The 21,917-nt window shown below is 35.8% G+C and overlaps 1 non-coding gene across 1 annotated transcript; it reads right to left on the minus strand.

Moving 5' to 3' along the window:
• Positions 1-2,826: 2,826 nt before the first annotated feature.
• Positions 2,827-2,899, minus strand: TRNAR-UCU. The gene has a single exon. It is a non-coding gene; the product is annotated as a tRNA-Arg (tRNA).
• Positions 2,900-21,917: the final 19,018 nt, after the last annotated feature.

Consider the following 21,917-nt stretch of genomic DNA (forward strand, 5'->3'; position numbering starts at 1 on the left):
TCATCTCTTGGACTTAGCAGCAATCCAACTCAGTTCCCAGCTCTCATTCAATCATTCGCCGGCAAACCAACTCCTTCAATCACCGAGTACCACAGACAACAACAACCATCATAACTTTCTCGTTCAATCCATCCATGGCGGCAAGCCAATACCCGATACCAACTCTCTCCATTTCTTCCATGTTTCCCAGCTCCGGACCATCTTCTATCTCCGATAATGGCAGCAACCATCAACCCATCTTCTTCATTATCATCACCGGCATCATCTCATTGCCATGGCATCAATCATCCGAGACTCCACCACTGCCAAGCTCAGCTTCTATCGTCAACAAAACCTCCTTTCATCTCTGCCTAGCACCGGAGCGACATCAATTATCAATCAACACAGCGGACTCGACCCATTAATTATAATCACTCGTATATTCGAACCCTGATTTAGTTGTAACGCCTGATCGGCACTATGAAGAAGATGATGAAGGTGGCATCCCTCATAAGAATACATGGTGCCTTAATACGTCTGCACCAAATAATAAATTGTTGGACAGAAGGGATGCCCCTAGTAAAGACGTGTCTGCCTGTAGTACTTCTCGTTTAACTGTCAGTTCCGGAGAACCGACAAGCTTAACTTCCCATTTCGCTTCTTCATACGACATTGGGTTGGCCTCATTCTTTCGCCATTGCTTTCGTATTTTCATTATCTTCGAGATGACATCAAGAACTCTTAGATTCGAACGAGTTCCACTTGGTCTTTGGCCTTTCTCCGTTTATAGCTCTTCTTTTCTTGCACAATTAAGTGCAAATTCACTTCTTTTGGATGATTCACCTAGCAAAACATAAATAACAGAAAACAAGAGTAATATACAATAATTCGCAAGAATATATAGCAATTATTAGCATGGATTCGACACTAAATATATGTAAAATATGCACTTAACAACATAGTTGTACACATGTTGATTTTTATGTGTATATAGTTGTACACATGTTTTTTTTTTTTAAGATTGGCATAATTATGCAATTTTGTTTTTTTTTGTTTTTTTTCTTCAGAGGAACTTATTAATGTCAGGACATAGTTCCGGCCCAACTTAAATAAGAAAAACAGTAGCGTCCACTTCCTTGTCATGATGCGAGATTTTCTTTATAGTTCTTTTCACTTATTGTTGTATTTTACTTGAGTCATTAATTGATATGCATGTCAGCACCTTTAGTAATGTGTTTCGTTGTAATGTGCAGGAGGATATATTTACCCAGCAATAACATTTGGTTGTTTACATTCTTATACTTTCTACTTTCTTTTATGTACCTATAATTGATTGTGTATTTTCTTTATTATAGCTGGGAGTAGTTCTATTACAGCCGTTGTGTGTAAAAATAACAGGACTTATCCTCATTTCAATTTCAGCCACAATGTTATTCATGTAAATTGTATTATGTATGATCTTCTTTTGATATTCATCACTTTTTCCGAAGACTATAAAGGAACAAAGAGTAAACGGTTGATACCCTCTCCAAATAAACCATCTCCAATTAAGAACAGTGTTGGACTGAAAGTGCTTGATCTACACCAAATGTATAAATTGTATGTTGCGACCCTACACATCTCCACCAATATTGCCAATACGTTCTTATTGGATTCCCTGTTTTAGATTACATAGGGAACTCCTGCTGTAACATGCCTTTGAGATATCATATTTATGTTATGTTTTTATTAGATATGGAAAATGTTATATTGAACTTTAATTAGACATTCACAATTTATGTGAGCAAAAGAAAAATTTATACCCCTTTCCTTTGCAAAATTAATGTTGTCCAGAGTTCTACGTACTCATTTTTGTTTGGACAGATGATACTTGGTCGTTCACAGTGGTACACTAGTACCAGAACTAGCGAGTCAGGTGTTGTCATCCCAATGGTCATGGGAAACTTACTGCGCATTTCCGTGTGGTTCTTACTTCTTATTGTCCCAAAACCAGAAATTATGGATGCAGTAGCTTGTGGAAGGTGACCTGAATCATCCACTCTTGTTTATATGCATATATATTGCGATCGGTAAATTGTGATGATTTAATATTTTTTTCTAAAATTATTTTGTGACGAAGCCTAAAAATATGTACACATGCTGATTATATTAGTTACACTTGTTTAAATGTATAAAATTTAGGGACTTATAAGCATCAAAGGGTTAGCTAAAGCATATGGAGTATAGTGCGCAAGGGTCATAATGAAAGCTTTATTAGTCTGAGTTGAATAATTTAACCTCCCGTTCTAAAGATCATCTATAAATTATTCATGTTTTTTTTTGTTAATGTGTACATAGTTGTACACCTGCTGGTTGTTATTGGTATAAAACTGTACACCTGTTATTTGTTAATGTGTACATAGTTGTACACCTGCAAATTGTAATGTGTATGCACCTGCTGATTTTTACTGTTTTATGGGTAAGGGTATTGGATTTTCAAGATTTTATAGATGTGTGCATAGTTTTACTCTAGTGTCATTCCCATTAAATAAATCTGTTTGTGGATATGAATATTTGATTTGTTCCATGTTTTTTAGATGCGTACATATTGGTGCACCAAAGTATTTTCTATGAAAACATCGCTTTTTGCGTCATTGAGAATTATCATTTTTGTAGTTGTGTACAAAGTGCTACATTTGAAAAAATAATTATATAAGCTTCTGAAAATTGTGTCCATGTGCACTTTTTTCTACACGTGAGATAAGTATGAAGTGAAACTTAAAATTTTAAAAAATGAAAATTAGATTTTCATGTGGGTGCTCTTTTTTCACATGTAACACTTTTAAAAAGTTTAAAAATTAAAATTTGCACACCCGGTGGGACTCGAACCCACAATCGCCTGATTAGAAGTCAGACGCCTTATCCATTAGGCCACGGGTGCTTCACATTAGGAAAGTGTTAATTTAAACTAACATTTCATAAGGATTAAGATGTATATGCATGCAAAATAAATCTACTATTTCATTTTCTAAACATTATTTCCTAATTTACGTGTAATCAATCAAGTGTTCCAACTGCTAAGATATTCTCTTTGTTACTGTCATAAAACAACATTTCCATAATCCTAATTTATGAGGACATATGATTTTATCGCATGAATTAAATTTCCATTTTAAAGATTCCAAGAGATATGTTTATTTATTGCGTTAATCCTATAAATTAGCTATTAAAAGACCAACAATTTCATCAAAATTTGAAGAGAAACAAAGTGAACGACAGAGATAAGAGTGAGTTATAGAATTAACATAAGGATTTCATAATTATGCTAATATACTCCTGTTGTTGTTGTTTAAGATGTTGAAATAATTATGGGCTATGCGAAACTGGTGGTGTAGGTTAAAAGAGATAACGACTTAGAAGTAAGTGATTTAAGACTACAGGAACATGAAACAATTGATGTTATAGTTGTACACGTGTTAATTCTTAATGTGTACATAGTTGTACACCTGTTGATTGTTTATGTGTATATAATTGTATACATATTGATTATTAATGGTACAAAACTATATTATACCTCGATGCACCTTTGACGCCAATCTTTTTTTGTTTTACATATTAAATTTAGGGACTCATAAGCTCAAAATGGTAGAGATCCCAAGCCTATCATAACGTTTGTGAAGATTGATGGTTCAGATGGATTTGTTTATTTAACGTGTTTTTCATATTCAATGGGGATAGCATTATTGGTAGTCGATTTGAATTGTATGTGTGTACAAACTAGTGCACCTTTTTTTTAATGAATATATGGTCTGCTTTGCGGGTATGGATATTGGATTTTCTGGATTTCATAGATATGTACATAGATGTACATCGTTGTCCCTTCTAATGAAATATATGGCCCGTTATGTTGGTATGGATATTGGATTTTCAGGATTTTTTTAGATATGTACGTAGTTGTATACCATTGCCATGTCTTATGAATATATTGCCTATTTTGTACTGCATGCTCTCCATAGGCGTCCAAACACCCTGTGAGACAAGCAGGACAACGTGTATCTGATGGGTATAAAGGGATCATCAATCTGTATTTGAGAACGGTACGATACTCCAAGGGTGACATCTTATGTTCAAGGCACTCAATCGGAATAGCGAGGAGAAATGCATGGGCATGCACTGTGTTAGGGCACTGCTCGGTCGAACTCGCAAGCGTTGCTATCTCAAGCTTATTTGTCAAGTTCAGTTGTCAAAACTATAAGTCTTAATTTCTAGTCTACTTATAGCTATGTCTCAAATTAAGATAGAATGTGTAGTTGAGATTTAGACTTCACGTCGTTCATCGATTGAAGACGAAGAGCTGCTAAGGGGAGCTTGTGGAACTTCATCAACAAAAGGTATGTGGAGACTTGAACTCATATATCACTCAGAAGTCTATTCTATTCTATCTCCTATTGAGACAAAGTTGTATAGGTATATATACTTTACTATATACACATTTGATATTTGAGCTGAGTTTAACTCGCTTATATCTTTCTCGATATATGTGTTGAAAATCTTTTTGCTTTAACCACGTTCATCATTATTCTTGATGAAAGTCAAAAGATGATTATGTGAAAATCACCTGGTAACATTTTATATGATTTGTGTGAGACAGTCATTTGATGTAGGCTCGGAATATTTCGTATTGATCATTCGATCACTTGAAAATTGATTATAAGCTAATAGTTTGTGTGAGATAGCTATTTTCGTCTTCTAAGAATGTTTCAATGATTGAAATGGGAGTTAAGAGCTAAAAACCATGTATAGATACATTACGGTTTGTGTACTTAGTGTACGAACTGTTTTGACGGAATTCAGGACTGGAAGTTTGCATACTCGTTCGCAAACTTATTCAACTGTTTAAGTCAGGGTACGTAAGTTTTCATACCCGTTTGAAAACTGATTTAACTGTTGAAGTCTGGGAACCAAGTTTGCGTACCCGTTCGCAAAGGTTTCATCCGAGTTCGGTCCGGAGCTAAAGTTTGCGTACCCGTTTACAAACTGCAGATTTGTGTCCAATGTCCAGAATTTAAGTTCGCGTACCCATTTGCAAACGTAAGTGATTCAAGTTCTTAAATCGGTTAAATATGATTTCATACTCATGAACAAATACATTTATAAATTAAGGAAGACAATCTTTGCAAACCGTGGCTAAAATGTTCATGAACTGATTCTTTTGAATCAATCCTATTTTGCTTCAATTGTGTCTTGTATACTTCTATGAGAATATAAATATTTGAACAACTCTATGAGTAACACAATTAGATTCATTTGATTATCAATTGATCTAGAAGTGTTAAGATGAACAAGGTTAAGAGAAAAGAATTCATATGACTAACTTCGGTTAGCTGTTATTGAGCCAAATCAATATACACGTTTAGGTACGGTTGCCCATATTTAAATGAAGGTATATTTCATTTGTGTGTAACAAGCTAAAGACCATCTACGTGGAAAGATATTAGTTTGAATCTTAAATCAGGTTTCATCTAACGGTGAATATTGATTGTTTTGTTCCAAAGTTATCAAACCCTGATTTGAAGATCATATAAGGGAGAACTCTAGAAACTGGGAAACCTAATCCTCACACCTCCTGTATGATAATAGTTGCGACTAAATTCGATTCTCCTTTAACCTAGGTTTTTCCTAAAACCATTATAGGTTAACGACTTAAAAACTTCATTATGATTCTGAAGCCAAACCTAACTATTTTCTCTGTAGTTGCGTGTTCTGATCTTACTTTGTTATATCGTATTGAGTACTATCTTCTCTAAGATTTGCTCGAGATTTATCTCCAATAAGTAAGATAGACAAAGTAGTCCCAAAGCTTTTCGTCACATTCTTTATGATTCCACAATAACTTGTTCTACTACCATATAGTTAAGTTATTGTGAGGTGATTGATATTTCTAGGTTTTTCTTTGGAAATATAAGATCGGATTATCAATTGGTTCCTCTTCACCTTGATTTATCAAATACGGAACAAAACTTCATAGGTACCTCTATGGGAGATGGATTTATCTATTCAAATAGAATTTTCTGTGTGAGACAGATTTGTTTATCAAGTCTTCGACTTTGGGTCGTAGCAACTCTTAGTTGTGGGTGAGATCTGTTAGAGCACTGCTCGGTCGAACTCGTATGCGTTATTATCTCAAGCATGTTTGTCAATGTTAGTGATCAAAACTATATGTCTTAATTTCTAGCCTATTTATAGATGTCCCGGACTATGACATAAATAGCATAGTTGATCTTAGATTTAACAGAGTTCATCATTTTAAGACGAAGAGCTACTAAGGGGAGCTTGTGGAACTTCTTTGACAAAAGGTATGTGGAGACTTGAACTCATCTATCACTTGGAAAGTCTATTTCTACTATCTCCTATATTGAGACATAAGTCGTGTTAAGATATAGTTTTCTCTATACACATTTGAGATTTCGAGCTGAGTATATCTCGCTTACATATTTCTCGAAATGTGTTTGTAAGCTTTCGCTTTGACCAAGTTCATCTTATATCATGAGAAAATTTCCGAGTAACATCTTACATGGTTTGTGTGATACAATCATTTGATGTAGGCTTGGAATGTTTCGATAATGATTATTTCAATATCTTGAAAATTGCTTTGATGCTAGTAGTGTGTGACAATGGCTATTTTCATTATAGAATAATGTTTCAATGATTGAAATAAAGAATTGAGAACGTAACCATGTTTGTAGATAAGCATATATAGTGTGTTCGCACATTAGTGTATAAATCCATAAACCGGGAGCCAAGTGTATGCATATGCGTGTATACGAAATTGGTGAAGGAGACAACATAAGTATGCGTACCCGTACGCATACTGGTAGAAGTTTTCGAACCGAAAATATTTGCTGTGTTTAGCAATTACAAACTCCTAAACTAGTCACCCTAAGTATGCACACCCGTACGCATACTGGAGTGAGTTTTCGAACAGAAAATATTTGCTGAGTTTGGGAATTACAAACTCCTAAACTAGTCACCTTAAGTATGCGTACCCATACGCATACTGGCGGAAGTTTTCGAACCGAGAATTTCTACTGAATTTAGAAACTTAACAAACTCAAATCCGGTTGCTTAAGTACGCATACCCGTACGTATACTTAAGCTGGTTACTTTGTCAAATCGGTCAGTTCATGAACTTAAACATTTAAATCATAAGGAATGCAATATTTGAAAAATGTTCATGATTGATTCAAGTGAATCAAACCTATTTGGTTTCAATTGTGCTTTCTATAGCAATTGAACAACTCTTTAACTAGTTTCATTTGAGTCATTTGAACTAATTATGGTTGAGATGAGTAAGGTTGATATGAGAGTAATCATATGGCTAACCCCGGTTAACTATTTGTGAACCAACATGGTGTACACGTTTAGGTACGGTTACATAAACCTAAATGAGGGTACATTTCATTTGTGTGTAACAAGCTAAGTTCGATCTAAAGGTTGAAAGATATTAGATTGGTTGAATCAGGTTTTCATCTAACGGTGAATATTGAATGCTTTGTTACCAAGGTAACTTGGATTGCAAACCCTGATTTGAAAACTTTATAAAGGAGAACTCTAACAACTGGGAAACCTAATCCCCACACCTCCCGTGTGTTATTAGTTGCATAACTAGAGTCTATTCTCCTTTAACCTTAGGTTTATTCTCGAGACCCTGTAGGTTAACGACTTGAAGACTTCATTGGGATTGTGAAGCCAGACCGATACTACTTTTCTTGTAGTTGTGATCCGATCTTTCTTTTCTATCATGTTGAGTACAATTAAAGTAATTTGGCTCGAGACTTTATATCTCCGATAGGCAAGATAAAAAAATAATCACAAACACCTCCGTCTTATAGTTTTTGATTCCACAATAACTTGTTTTTCAAGTCGATTAAGTTTATTGTGAGATGATTGATAATTCTAGGCTGTTCTTCTGGAATATAAGTTCGGGTTATCAATTGGTTCCTGTTCACCTTGATTTATCAATAGACAGAACAAAAACTCTTGGGTATTTTTGTGGGAGAAAGATTTATTCAATCCTATATACTTTTTTGTGTGAGACAGATTTTTTTATCAAGTCTTCGACTTTGGGTCGTAGAAACTCTTGGTTGTGGGTGAGATCATCTAAGAGAATCAAATGCGTAGTACCCTGCGGGGATCAGAGACGTAAGGAGCGCAACTGTACCTTGAATCAGTGTGAGATTGATTAGGGTTCAACTACAGTCCAGTCCGAAGTTAATTGGTAGTAGGCTAATGTCTTTAGCGGCTTAATACAGTGTGGTGTTCAAACTGGACCAGGTCCCGGGGTTTTTTAGCATTTGCGATTTCCTCGTTAACAAAATTCTGGTGTCTGTGTTATTCTTTTTCGCATTATATTTTGTTATATAATTAAAATATCACAGGTTGTGCGTTAAGATCAATCAATTAGAATATCCAACATTGGGTTGTTGATTTACATCGATTGACACTTGAACATTGGTCTTTGGTGCCATCCAAGTTACCCCTCTTATTCAATCAGGATCGCAGATTTCTATTTTCTGATTGCGGATTGAATTAAGAGTTAAAGATATTAAACTCTTTTATATACTTTACTCTAGATTGAGTCTGACTGTCTAGTTGATTCTCTAGAAAGTATATTGGAGTAAATCCTATCAGATTGCCAAACGAATTATTGGGTGTGGTTGTTAGACCCCCGCATTTTCAAGATCAACTAAGGGAATCAAGTGCGTAGAGTCTTGTTGGGATTCAGAGGTGTAAGGAACGCGACTGTACCTTAATCAGTGTGTGATTGGTCAGGGCTCAACATCATTTCGGTCCGAAGTTAACTTGTAGTAGGCTAGAGTCTGTAGCGGCTTAATACAGTGTGGTGTTCAAATCTGGACTAGGTCCCGGGATTTTTCTGCATTTGCGGTTTCCTCATTAACAAAACTTCAGGTTCTGTGTTATTTCTTTTCCGCATTATATTTGATTATATAATTGAAATATCACGGGTTGTGCGTAGTTCAATCAATTGGTAAATCCAACCTTTGGTTTTGACTAAAATTAATTGACGCTTGGATATTGGTCTTTGGTACCATCCAAGTTATTTCTCATAATGATCCGGCCCACAGATTCCTATATGTTTGATTGCAGATTGATTTAAGAAATTGAGATATAACTCTTGGATATATTTTCCTTGATTGAGTCTGACTGTCTAGTTGATTCTCTTGGAATTATATTGGAGTTAGTCCATACATATTTCCTAAACGAAATATTGGGTGTCGTTGTTAGACCCTGCTTTTTCACACTGCCTGCAGGCAACTAAAAACTGAATTTTGTCTATCCGACAACTCATAAACTCTACCATATCTTTAACTACTTTACCAAAAAGAGTACTCGCCAACTCATAAAACAATATATTATTTGAAACAGATTTAACATTTTTTTAGTTCTAATATTACTTTCAGTTTGATCCATTACTTCCCAAAACGAAAACCATAATAGAAACATAACTGAAACAACTAATGGGTGTGTACATTCTCATACGATACAACTAACACGGACCAAAATATGTCACCGATAAGGGCTAGTGAAAATTGGCTCATCAACATAAATCAACTTAACGATATTAATGAGTTGATTAGACCCACTATAAACATAAGGTACATGTTTGATAATTTCAATCAAACAAATAGAACTCTTCTTTTTAATCAATTAAGGTCAAGTTACATTTCATGTTGTGATAGCTGAAATACAAGAGTATAATACCTAACAAACACTGCAAGGATCCGATCAGTGAACTCTAACAAGTATTACATTGTTCTAGGAGGAATATTGGGCGGAAAGATTAGAGTTAAGATACAACTAGAGAAAATATTTGAGCTGCAAAAAAAAAAAATCAAAATGGAAATGGAAATGGATTAAAGTTTATATGAAAGAATATCAAAGAAATGTCTTGAAATTATCAAACACATGCTCTGGTACCACATGTTAGCTTTAAGGTTAAAGTCATGCAAACACAAAACTATTAAATGCGTGGGATATTCATGTTTACTACTACAACCATATAAATATATAACTTTTATAAGATGAAATTAAGCTTTATTCCATAGATACACATTTCCTTGACTCCTTGTTGCTTGATTTCTATGCTTAATGAGGTTGAACCCAAAAGACTTCTTTGTATGCCAAAATAATAGAGCACATATTCCCCCACCCTACTATTATATGTTACTATCCTTTAGTCACGGAGATAGAAGTAACCAGTCTAATGGGAGAAATAAGAGTTCTCTCTACAAGTATATTTATAGTAATTATAGCTTCCAGTCGAAGTTGTCTCATAACAACGTGTCAACAAAACTCACTTACACATAGCAAATATAATTGACTCATCAATACTTTAGTCCACAGTAGATTGACACATCAATACATGAGTTTCCACTACTTAACACATCATTGCATAAGTGTTAAGTACTCCACACATCATACTTAGACCAAGTCCAACTCTTCCATAAGTGAGCCAAAGTATTTTTTTTTTGTTGTTTTTTTTGTTTTTTTGGATTTTTTTGATGTCAAATTCTAACATATTTGTATTCTTTTCAGAACTTAGTAACGAGGAAATGCCAGAAACCAAATTGTTATCGCTAGAATATCGTGATGACTTTGGGGTAAATCCATTAAAATTCTTGAAGGCCATAAGCTACTGCATCCACCAACCCATCCAAAGACCCATATGTGAAAAATTGAAACGGTAGAAACGGAAGAAAATATAATAACATTCTTATTAGCAAGAAACGGTAGGAAATCGACATTACCATTTAACATGTTTGTACCCATATTAAATTATACTTTATTTGAAAAATTAACATCTTTAAACCATTGCTGCAATCGACTGGAATCTGATAAAATTATTACTTCAAAGTAGGAGAAATCTTGTTCTTTGGGAATCATAATTATTAAATTTCTTGTTAAAGAAGATTAAGACCCCTCTTCGACTTCAATCACCTGGTATGCACCAGGGGTGTCTTATCTTGTTCTAATATAACAATTGCACAGATGATCCATCTTAACTTCCTAAGCCTGTAATATTTTCCTTGGAATTATTTTTAGATACTTTTCCATCTTTTTAAGAGTACTTGACGGGATAAGATTATTTTTATAAAAAAAATTGAAAATCCCATGTACATATATTCACGTTAGTGACTAAATTTTCTTTGGTTGTTAAAAGTAAACTAGTTTAAAGAATTACAAGTATAAATTACTTGAGAGAGAGCGGAGAGGAAGTAGAGAGTGTTTTAGGAAAAATGATAGGTACCTTAAACACCTTGATTTACTATTAATTAATTACGTTTCTTTTGTTATTTTCTTTGTGAATTGTACTCCCTACGTCCGTAAATAGACGACTTATTCATTTTATTTTATTTTCCCACTAACAGATGACCAATATCACTAAATAAAGAGATATTTCTAAAATTACCCTTTTAATTAATTATAATAAATATGTATAATTTGATAGTCATGTTTATATTCGTTAAGTAGGTGTTTTAAAATGCTTTGTAATGGTATAAAGTTTATGAATATCCGTGGTACATAAATTGTTTCTAAATTTTACTCCCTCTGTACCTATTATATAGGCGGAATTTCCATTTTTCCTTGTACCATAATATAGGCGGAGTCCAAATTTCAAAACATTTTTTTACTTGTATTACCCCTATTTATTTGCTTGGGAATCGTCACAATTGAGTATTTGTCTCTAACATTGGGAATATAATTAAGGGTAAAACAGGAAAAAGCATGGAAATGTATAAAATCAATAAAAGTTTCTTAATCTAAGAGAATTTGTCCCTCCGCCTATATATGTGGTACAGAGGGAGTACTAATTATTATCCATAAGAGTATAGTTGTATTTTTTTTAATAGGGTTTTGTTATCTTGTGCATCCATGCACAAGATAACGCCCAATCATTGCATTGGGAATGTGTAAAAACAATTAAAAAAATAAGAGAGATGTTTTGAACTTGTATCGCAGAATGAAATTTAACATAGATAGACCAAACATGCATTTATTGAGAGTAAAATTTTACAATATCCAATGCAAATCTAAACATCTCTCGTATTTTTTTAATTGTTGTTGCACATTCCCAATGCAATGATTGGCCGTTATCTTGTGCATGGATGCACAAGATAACAAAACCGTTTTTTTAAATACTCCCCTCTCCTCTTTGCCTTTAGAATTGTGAAAAATTGAATTAGGTTATCTATTTAGGGAGGAGGGAGTATTCTTTTACGATTGTTTTAAATTTTATAGATGTTTTCGAGTCACTTGAGCGAAGAAATGAAATACAAGCTTAAGGTGCAACTTGGAGAAGTTTCCCAATAAATAAATTTTCCGCCATAGCAAACAATGATCTATTGTACCCTTAAAGTGAATTGAAGCTAGATATACCCTATCAACAAAATCAATATTCTTCAACTGAAAACAACTCTTATATTACGAACCCAACCACGAGGATTGTCACCATCAAATTTAGGGAAATCAATTTTAGGATTTCGATAAGAGTCACCTGAATTTTTGCGAGAGAAATATTGAAGTGGATCCCTAAAATGATTTGGAGTTGTAGTATTCTATGAAGAATTAAGATCTGGGGTTGAATATGGAGTAGGAGGATCTGACTCCATCGATGGTTCCATCCCCATGAACTTACACATGTTAGCTAATTGATTAGCTGATGGATTTCAAATAGTGATTGTAGTTGTAGTGGTAAAAAGGGGTCTTTTCAGACTTGTGAAGAAAACAATTTTTCTAGATTTAAATTAAACAGGAAAATAAATAAAATAGTTCAAACCTTTAGAGAAAATACCAAGACTAGGATTCCACCATTGACCAATTAAATAGTAAACTCTAAATAATATTCATGCAATTCTATCTTTAAAAATAATTCTAATATTTGCCTCAAATATATTTTTGAAGTAATAATTGTAATCACAAAGTATAAAACATCAAAAGTTTTTAAAACCCAGCATGCTTCATCAAAATAATTCACAACTATTCAATAAAAACTAATATTTCAAATTCAATTCCATGCAAATAATCAAATAATAATATTGCAATAAATAATAAAATTAGAATTATACCAATCAATATGGATCAATGGCTTCCTCCGTCGTCTCGCCTAATGGGTTTAGCTCCTCATCCCAAAAACATAATCATAAGATGTATCCATGGCTTAATAATGTGTTTTTATTGATGAAAATGGTGTAAAAAGAAGTTTGCAACGCTGTATAAATGTTACAGCATCACTGTTACAATGGTATTGCAGCTTATAATCGACACAAGTGAACTGCAGTAGAAAAACGACACCTATTTCTCGTTGTAAGCACTGTTGAAGAACGACACTTCAGAAGCGTCTGTTCTTCGTCTTCTTCTTCCTCCTCAAGCAGCAGCAGCAACAACAACAAATTCTCTGTAACTTCTTTGTTTCCGGCTCTAAACTCCTCCTAACTCTCTCCTAAAACTTTTTAACCCCTCTAAGACTCGAAGCAATGTTTTATATAGCCAACAGAACCAAAATTCTCGTGCAAATCCGAGAGTATTTCTCTTTTTTTCTTCTCGAGCAGTTGAGAGAATAATCTCTTTTCTGTTGCTTTGTACGCGTCCTCTGGCCAGTTATTACGCTCCAAACTTCTCTTAAGACTTGAACAAGACTAGGTGCATAGTTATCTAGCGTAAAAGTCTTCCACAAATCTCTCACAAATATTTGAAAGTGAACAACATGGTACTGTCCTGTTTGGACTTTGATCCATTCTCCCGGTCATTCTTGCCCAATTGGTTGGGTTAAATTGCTTATACTGATCTTTTTATAGTCTAGGAAGTCCAGCCCAGTGAAAATCCGATGTTGAATCTCCTTAAAACTCGCTCAAATTCGAACCCCTAAAACTGTTCTTCTGCAGAGTTCTTTTCCCGCCAAAATCCAGTTTTGAAACTTTGAAGATGACCTCCCCCTATCCAGTTCCGGTGTCCCTTTAGTACATGCCCTGAAATGGGGTGCCCCTTATCCAAATTAGGGGTGCCTTTAGCAATTCTTCTGGGATGTTTTCCGCACTTTTTCGGGTTCCTCCGGGGTATTTCTGGGGTACTTCCGGTACACTTCGGGGAGCTTCCGGTATGCTATCTACGGAGGTCCAAATGCCATATTTTTAGCCAATTTGGCCACAAAGTCTTATTCTTCCAAAAACACCTACAAATAAATAAAATAACCAAATAAGTACGATATCGAGCACTAACAATATATACAAATGAGCTATATTAGACACATAAATGCGTCTATCAAATACCCCCAAACTTATTATTTGCTAGTCCTCGAGCAAATCAAAACTACAAAATAAAATCCTAACTCACTGTCGCAGGCATCGTCGATTGCATTTAGCGTACGCAATAAGCCTTTAAACCCCTAGGTGGCCCTAGTGGCCGAGTTATAGTCTCGGGAGGGCTTACTAGAGATATACCCACAAAACCTTTACTCCTAATTGGTCACAAGTATCCAAAGAGCTATGAGGACATACATATTCTCAACCTATCTCCAAGTAACTAGAATGCCAGAGAAATTAAAGGTGTCAGCTCTAAAGCTAACTGAAGAAAAGGGGAGACACATCCACACGACTTCTAGATAAAGAGATATCCGCTATACAGCTAGATAAACATTGTAAGATGCGTCCGCTGCTTTACAGCTGGATAAGATTAGGAGAGAGATAAAAATGAGAGGGACATCTGCTATACAGATGGACTAATTACGTGTGATGAGTTAAACCAGTGCTAGGAAGATCTTGTGCCAGATTGAAAGCATACTAACAAAGCAACCAAAATGCATCTTTCTTCGACTCTCTCACAGTGTCCAGTAGAAACAACGCCTTCTTCGGTCTACAACTGTTAATGATAAACTCTCGAACCTCATAGAACCTTGACAATTAAATCTTCTCTTCGATTTCTTGCTTGACTTATAAATTTCTTCTTCCCTATGGCCTTATTGAACAAAAAGAACGTAACGATGTTTCATTATTATTATTTTTTCATTTTTTTTTTTTCATTTTTTTTTTCATTTGGCTAAAATAAAAAAAATTACAAGACAAAAATTTACATGGCCATGAGAGAAGGACTTTCAAAACTTGGATCTTCGAAACTTGTGATGTCTTGGTATCATGGATTCTAACAACTTATATCATTTGCTCTTATAACTTCAACTTTGATTTTTGAATTATTCTCTTCTATTGTAGCTTCTAAACCTAAAACGTCTTCACTTTCTTCATAGATTTTGATGTCGCTCCGCTTGTTGATGATGATAAGTTTCTACTGAGAGAGAGTCGCAATCCAGTAACTAAGACTACATTGTGAGGTTGCTTTGTCTTTCTGGAATTTCCTGACCTACTTACCTTTCCATCATGTATGGTTAGGTCCATCACGGTTACCCTCTAAAAAGAACAAGTTCTCTCCTGAATTTCAAGGATCTCAATGTCTTTTTCTCTAATGTCCCAATAAGTTGTTATCTGTAGCATTCCAATTTCTATCTTTTCGGTGAGAAACAGTATGTAAACTTAGCTAAACGGATAACATGTGACGCTAGAAGTTTCAAAAGTGCAACACAAAAGTTACTCCCATACCCCCAAACTTAAATCTAACATTGTCCTCAATGTTCTAAAGATGAAATTAAAAGCATGAACAAGGAGAAACTATTACCACTGGAGGGAAAAGAAATAAGGAAGGATATTACCGTATCATATGAACGCGGGAGCCTCCCAGTAAATGCTAAATTTATAGTCATTAGCTAGACATCAAATACCTCTAAAAGAATTGTCACCTTCCAAAGTCGTATACCAATAGTCGAAACAATTGTGGGTCCATAAGACCAAATAGAACTGCCACGAATAGGAGACAAATGCTCAAGATCAGAAAAATGAGCAGATAGAGCACAACATGATCTAAAGTTTCTCGCAAGACAACTGGATTTATCTGAGGTGCCCACTTGGGCTTCATATGAGTGTCTCGGCAAACAGATTCATCCGAAAAACGGGTCTCTAACATATGGATTTTCTCCTGGATAGTATCAGGCGGATCAGGTTGTGGAGTCTAAATAGACTCAAGCGATACCTCATATGCACTAGGCTTGAGTCCCAAGTTAGGGACTTCTACTGGGGATAATTGACAATCTCTACCCCCAAATTTAGGTTAATCACTATTCTCCGTAAGACCTTTAACTATGGCTTGAATTTCCGGATCTGGAGAGTATTTAAAATAATCTAGAGCTTCTTCTAGTTCACTACCCCCAAACTTAGAGTTTTGGGTGTCTCTAGATAAACTAGTCACAATATTCCTAATTTCTAGACCATCTGGTTCCTGAAAAAGGTCAATTGCTTTCTCTGAGTTATAATCAGGTGGTTCATCCTCTAAATTCTTTTGAGGTATACTAGCTATAGGACTTATATGTTTCATATCCTCTATGGTCATCCCTAGAGTTTTCTTATTGTGTTGAAGCACAGTTACTGGCCTAATCTCATGATCACTATCCAAATCGGAAGTTATAGGCAAAATCTCAGATGGGCCTACAAATGCATAATTGGGGTCCAACTTAGGAGGATCTTTAGGCTCTTTGAAATAAGGGCTTAAGGTAGATTCAGTAGCTATTAATGGTTCAAACCTAGATTGCCCTCTATCGGTATCTAACATAGGAATAGAATCCAACAGAGCATTTACTTGTTCAATGTTGCTATCATCGTCAAAATCCATGCTAAAACGGGCTAGACAACTCTCTAATGGATCTTCCGATTCGGTGTTTGGTACAGACTTCGGAACTAAGGTTCCTATCATGTTGACCTCTTCAATGCACGTGTCATCTAGCTCAGAATGTAGCTTATTGACATTAAAAATATTCAACTCAATAGTCATATTACCAAAAGATAGATTCATAATACCATTTCGACAGTTAATGATCGCATTGGATGTAGCTAAAAACGGGCGACCTAAAATCAGTGGTATTTGGTTCTCTGGGTCAGGGACACGTTGGGTATCTAGGATAACAAAATCCACTGGATAAATAAACTTTTCAACCTCTATGAGAACATCCTCGATCACACCACGAGGAATTTTAACGGACCTATCACCTAACTGAAGTGTCATCTGGGTAGGTTTCATCTCACCAAGTCCTAGCTTAAGGTACACATGATATGGAAGTAAATTCACACTGGCTCCTAAGTCAAGCAAAGCTTTCTCAACACGGTACTTACCTATTGTACAAGCAATGGTAGGGGACCCTGGGTCTTTATACTTAGGAGTAGTGGTATTCTGAATAATAGAACTCACATGACTAGCTATGAAGGCTTTCTTCTGGACACTGAGCTTACGCTTTCGCGTACACAAGTCCTTAAGGAACTTGGCATAAGAGGGAATCTGCCTAATTGCATCTAATAATGGAAGGTTGATATTAACCTGCTTAAAAACCTCCAATATATCATTAAAGTTGGACTCCCTCTTAGTCGGAACTAGCAGCTGGGGAAACGGGGCTCTGGGAACAAAGCCGGGCTCATCAGGACCCTTATTGGTCTCTTTGGAGACTCTATCAGTCTCCTCATTTTCTGGCTCAGCAGGGTGAACTAAGCATGTTCACTATCAGGCATGGAAACCTTGTTGTCAACCTTCTTTCCACTCCTCAGGGTTGTGACAGCATTCACATGATTGTACGATTTCTCTCCTTTGGGGTTAGGATCAGTATGACTAGGGAACCTTCCATTTTCTCTCTCACTTATAAACTTAGCTATTTGTCCTACTTGAAGTTCTAACTTGGCAAGACTCTGGGAATTATTCTTCAATTCCTTGCCTAGTTTCTTGTTGAAAGCTCATGTGGTTCTTTGATAGCATGTCATGGTTACTTACTAACATAGTGATAGCTTCCTCTAAGGTAGAGATCTTTTTCTCAGAAGTGTTCTGAAACTGGGTTTGACCTGAAGAATTCTTAAAACCAAAACCTGGGGGAGGCTGAGAATTGCTAGACTGGCCTTGACTCTGGCCCTTAGACCAAGAGAAATTAGGATGGTTTCTCCAACCAGGGTTGTAGGTTTCTGAGTATGGGTCAAACTTCTGACGGTTCTCAAACCTAGCATTGTTATAGACAGCATGGGCTTGTTCTTCACTAACCTGACCTTCCCAAAATGAATTATCGGGCTCTATTCCACAACTAGAGACTTGAGAGGCTCTATTAGGTTCAACAAGGGACCTATTTTAGACTGATTCAATTCCAAAGCTTCTAACCTTCTGGAAAGCAGCAAACTTAGCATCTGACCAAAACTGTATCTACCATATTGGTGCTACTTCTATTGACCAAGAGTCTTTTAGGGGGTTCAACACAAGATTCCCACTGTTGGGATTTTTCAGCGATAGCTCCTAAGAAGGTAAAAGCATCATCAGCATTTTTACTAGTGAACTCACCAGCGCACATAGACTCAACCATGGCTTTGGTGAATAGTCTAAACCATCATAAATAATCTGTAAGTTTCATATTATCAAATCCATGGTGAGGACACTGAGATAGAGATCATTGAATCGCTCTAAAAACCTATAAAGAGACTCTCCCTCTTGTTGCACACTAGCACTAATTTCTGCCTAACAGCTGCAGTTTTATGCTTAGGGTAGAACTTCATATAGAAGCAGCGATAAGTTCCTGCCATGTTTCATGGATTCAGATGGTAGGTTGTTCAGCCAGGTCTTGGCTTTGTCTCTCAAAGAAAAGGGAAACATCTTAAGTTTCAAGACTTCATCAGTAAGGTCTTTTATCTAATTGTCCCACAGATTTCCTCAAAGTCCCTAATATGAAATAAGGGTTCTCATCATTTCCTAAGAATATAGGGATCATCTGAAGAATACTAGGTTTTATCTCAAAATTAGCCGTAGTGGCTGGCAATTTAATGCATGAAGCTCGGTTGGTCCTAGTTGGGAACATGTAATCTTTCAAAGTTGCCATCGTTGGCACAAGGAGTACTAGGGGTACTTTTATCACGAAGAGAAGATTCTCAAAACTGAAGTTTCCAAAAACAGGGCTCTCAAAGAAGAGTCTTCGAGCTCCCTGCTTAAATCAGAAGAACTACTAGGTTTTTCGCTAATCAATCGACCTAGAGTATCTCTTTTCCAAGCCCTATTAACAAAAATCGGGCATACACTAAAAAGAATTCAAAAAGAAATAAAAATCCTAACAGGAAGGTTCTAGCAATCACAAGCAGGCTGACTCGACTTTACCACACAAACCTAAAGATTTCTAGCAAACAACAAGCATGATGGCTCCACTTAGATTGTTTCTAGACCAGCTTCTAATCCTTCGAAAGGGAATTCGTTACAATTTAAGCAAACCCCTCTGGAATCAATCCGAGTTAAAGTAAGTTGAATCGAGGCGAGGGAAGCTCAGTGGAGCTTTGATACCCAAAACCTCACCGATCCAATGCGGCGCAGTCACGCATTCAACTCGCAGAAACCGTCAAGAACTTCGAGGTGTGCTTAAAAGAGTAACCAATATTTTTCGAATGATTGTCCTGTTAAGCTCGATACCCTATAGGTCTCTTTCTAATCAATTTTTAAGGCTTAGGTTCGCGTTATTTTTCGTTCTCCTAAAGCGGGAAAGAAGGGAGCGGTGATGAAATCCGAACCCTTATCTTGTTTAGGCCAGGCCTTGCCCTTTACTAGGAATATAAAAACAGTCTGGTTCGTCCTCAAACAATTATCACCTTAAGGAATACAGTAACCCGCTTGCAGGATATTCGCGAGTGTTTCGATTGGACTTATCTCCCGTACCAGACGGGCGATGAACCGTTGTCGTCGACTCAGGCCACGACTCCTATGCCGTGTGCGAACCCGAGGGGCCGAGACGATATCGTAATCGCCGTCCTTCCCTGCACACAGTTTGTATTTAAGGGTACCCTTCCGTAGGGTAAAAAAAAATTAATGTCCCAAAATTAATGTCCAAAGTCCATAAAAAAAAATACAAAAGAAAAGAAAGTCTAAATAAAATTACAAAAGTAAAAATGTCTCTCTTTTTTTTTCTCTCTTTTTATCAAAAAAAATAAATAAAATTCTTCTTCTTTTGCTCCTTTTGCTTTGCCTTTTACTCCAAGTCTTTAAATGTCCACCAAAAACTTTGGCAAAAATTTCTTTTGCTCCAACTTCAAGAATCTGAAAGAAAAAGACAAAAAACCAGAAACGTAAAGAAGAACAAATAAATTAAAAAAAAAATCTAAAAAAATGCTAACTAAACACAGGTCCGCGTCGGCGGCGCCAAAAATTTGATGGATTTCAAATAGTGATTGTAGTTGTAGTGGTAAAAAGGGGTCTTTTCAGACTTGTGAAGAAAACAATTTTTCTAGATTTAAATTAAACATGCAAATAAATAAAATAGTTCAAACCTTTAGAGAAAATACCAAGACTAGGATTCCACCATTGACCAATTAAATAGTAAACTCTAAATAATATTCATGCAATTATATCTTTAAAAATAATTCTAATATTTGCCTCAAATATATTTTTGAAGTAATAATTGTAATCACAAAGTATAAAACATCAAAAGTTTTTAAAACCCAGCATGCTTCATCAAAATAATTCACAACTATTCAATAAAAACTAATATTTCAAATTCAATTCCATGCAAATAATCAAATAATAATATTGCAATAAATAATAAAATTAGAACTATACCAATCAATATGGATCAATGGCTTCCTCCGTCGTCTCGGCTAATGGGTTTAGCTCCTCATCCCAAAAACATAATCATAAGATGTATCCATGGCTTAATAATGTGTTTTTATTGATGAAAATGGTGTAAAAAGAAGTTTGCAACGATGTATAAATGTTACAGCGTCACTGTTACAATGGTATTGCAGCTTATAATCGACACAAGTGAACTGCAGTAGAAAAACGACACCTATTTCTCGCTGTAAGCACTGTTGAAGAACGACACTTCAGAAGCGTCTGTTCTTCGTCTTCTTCTTCCTCCTCAAGCAGCAGCAGCAACAACAACAAATTCTCTGTAACTTCTTTGTTTCCGGCTCTAAACTCCTCCTAACTCTCTCCTAAAACTTTCTAACCCCTCTAAGACTCGAAGCAATGTTTTATATAGCCAACAGAACCAAAATTCTCGTGCAAATCCGAGAGTATTTCTCTTTTTTTCTTCTCGAGCAGTTGAGAGAATAATCTCTTTTCTATTGATTTGTACGCGTCCTCTGGCCAGTTATTACGCTCCAAACTTCTCTTAAGACTTGAACAAGACTAGGTGCGTAGTTATCTAGCGTAAAAATCTTCCACAAATCTCTCACAAATATTTAAAAGTGAACAACACGGTACTGTCCTGTTTGGACTTTGATCCATTCTCCCGGTCATTCCAGCCCAATTGGTTGGGTTAAATTGCTTATACTGATCTTTTTATAGTCTAGGAAGTCCAGCCCAGTGAAAATCCGATGTTGAATCTCCTTAAAACTCGCTCAAATTCGAACCCCTAAAACTGTTCTTCTGCAGAGTTCTTTTCCCGCCAAAATCCAGTTTTGAAACTTTGAAGATGACCTCCCCCTATCCAGTTCCGGTGTCCCTTTAGTACATGCCCTGAAATGGGGTGCCCCTTATCCAAATTAGGGGTGCCTTTAGCAATTCTTCTGGGATGTTTTCCGCACTTTTTCGGGTTCCTACGGGGTATTTCTGGGGTACTTCCGGTACACTTCGGGGAGCTTCCGGTATGCTATCTACGGAGGTCCAAATGCCATATTTTTAGCCAATTTGGCCACAAAGTCTTATTCTTCCAAAAACACCTACAAATAAATAAAATAACCAAATAAGTACGATATCGAGCACTAACAATATATACAAATGAGCTATATTAGACACATAAATGCGTCTATCATTAGCAATAACTGCAAAAGAAGTCTTCA

The sequence above is a fragment of the Papaver somniferum genome, chromosome 4 (assembly GCF_003573695.1).
Source record: "Papaver somniferum cultivar HN1 chromosome 4, ASM357369v1, whole genome shotgun sequence".
In the NCBI taxonomy this organism is placed as follows: Eukaryota; Viridiplantae; Streptophyta; class Magnoliopsida; order Ranunculales; family Papaveraceae; genus Papaver; species Papaver somniferum.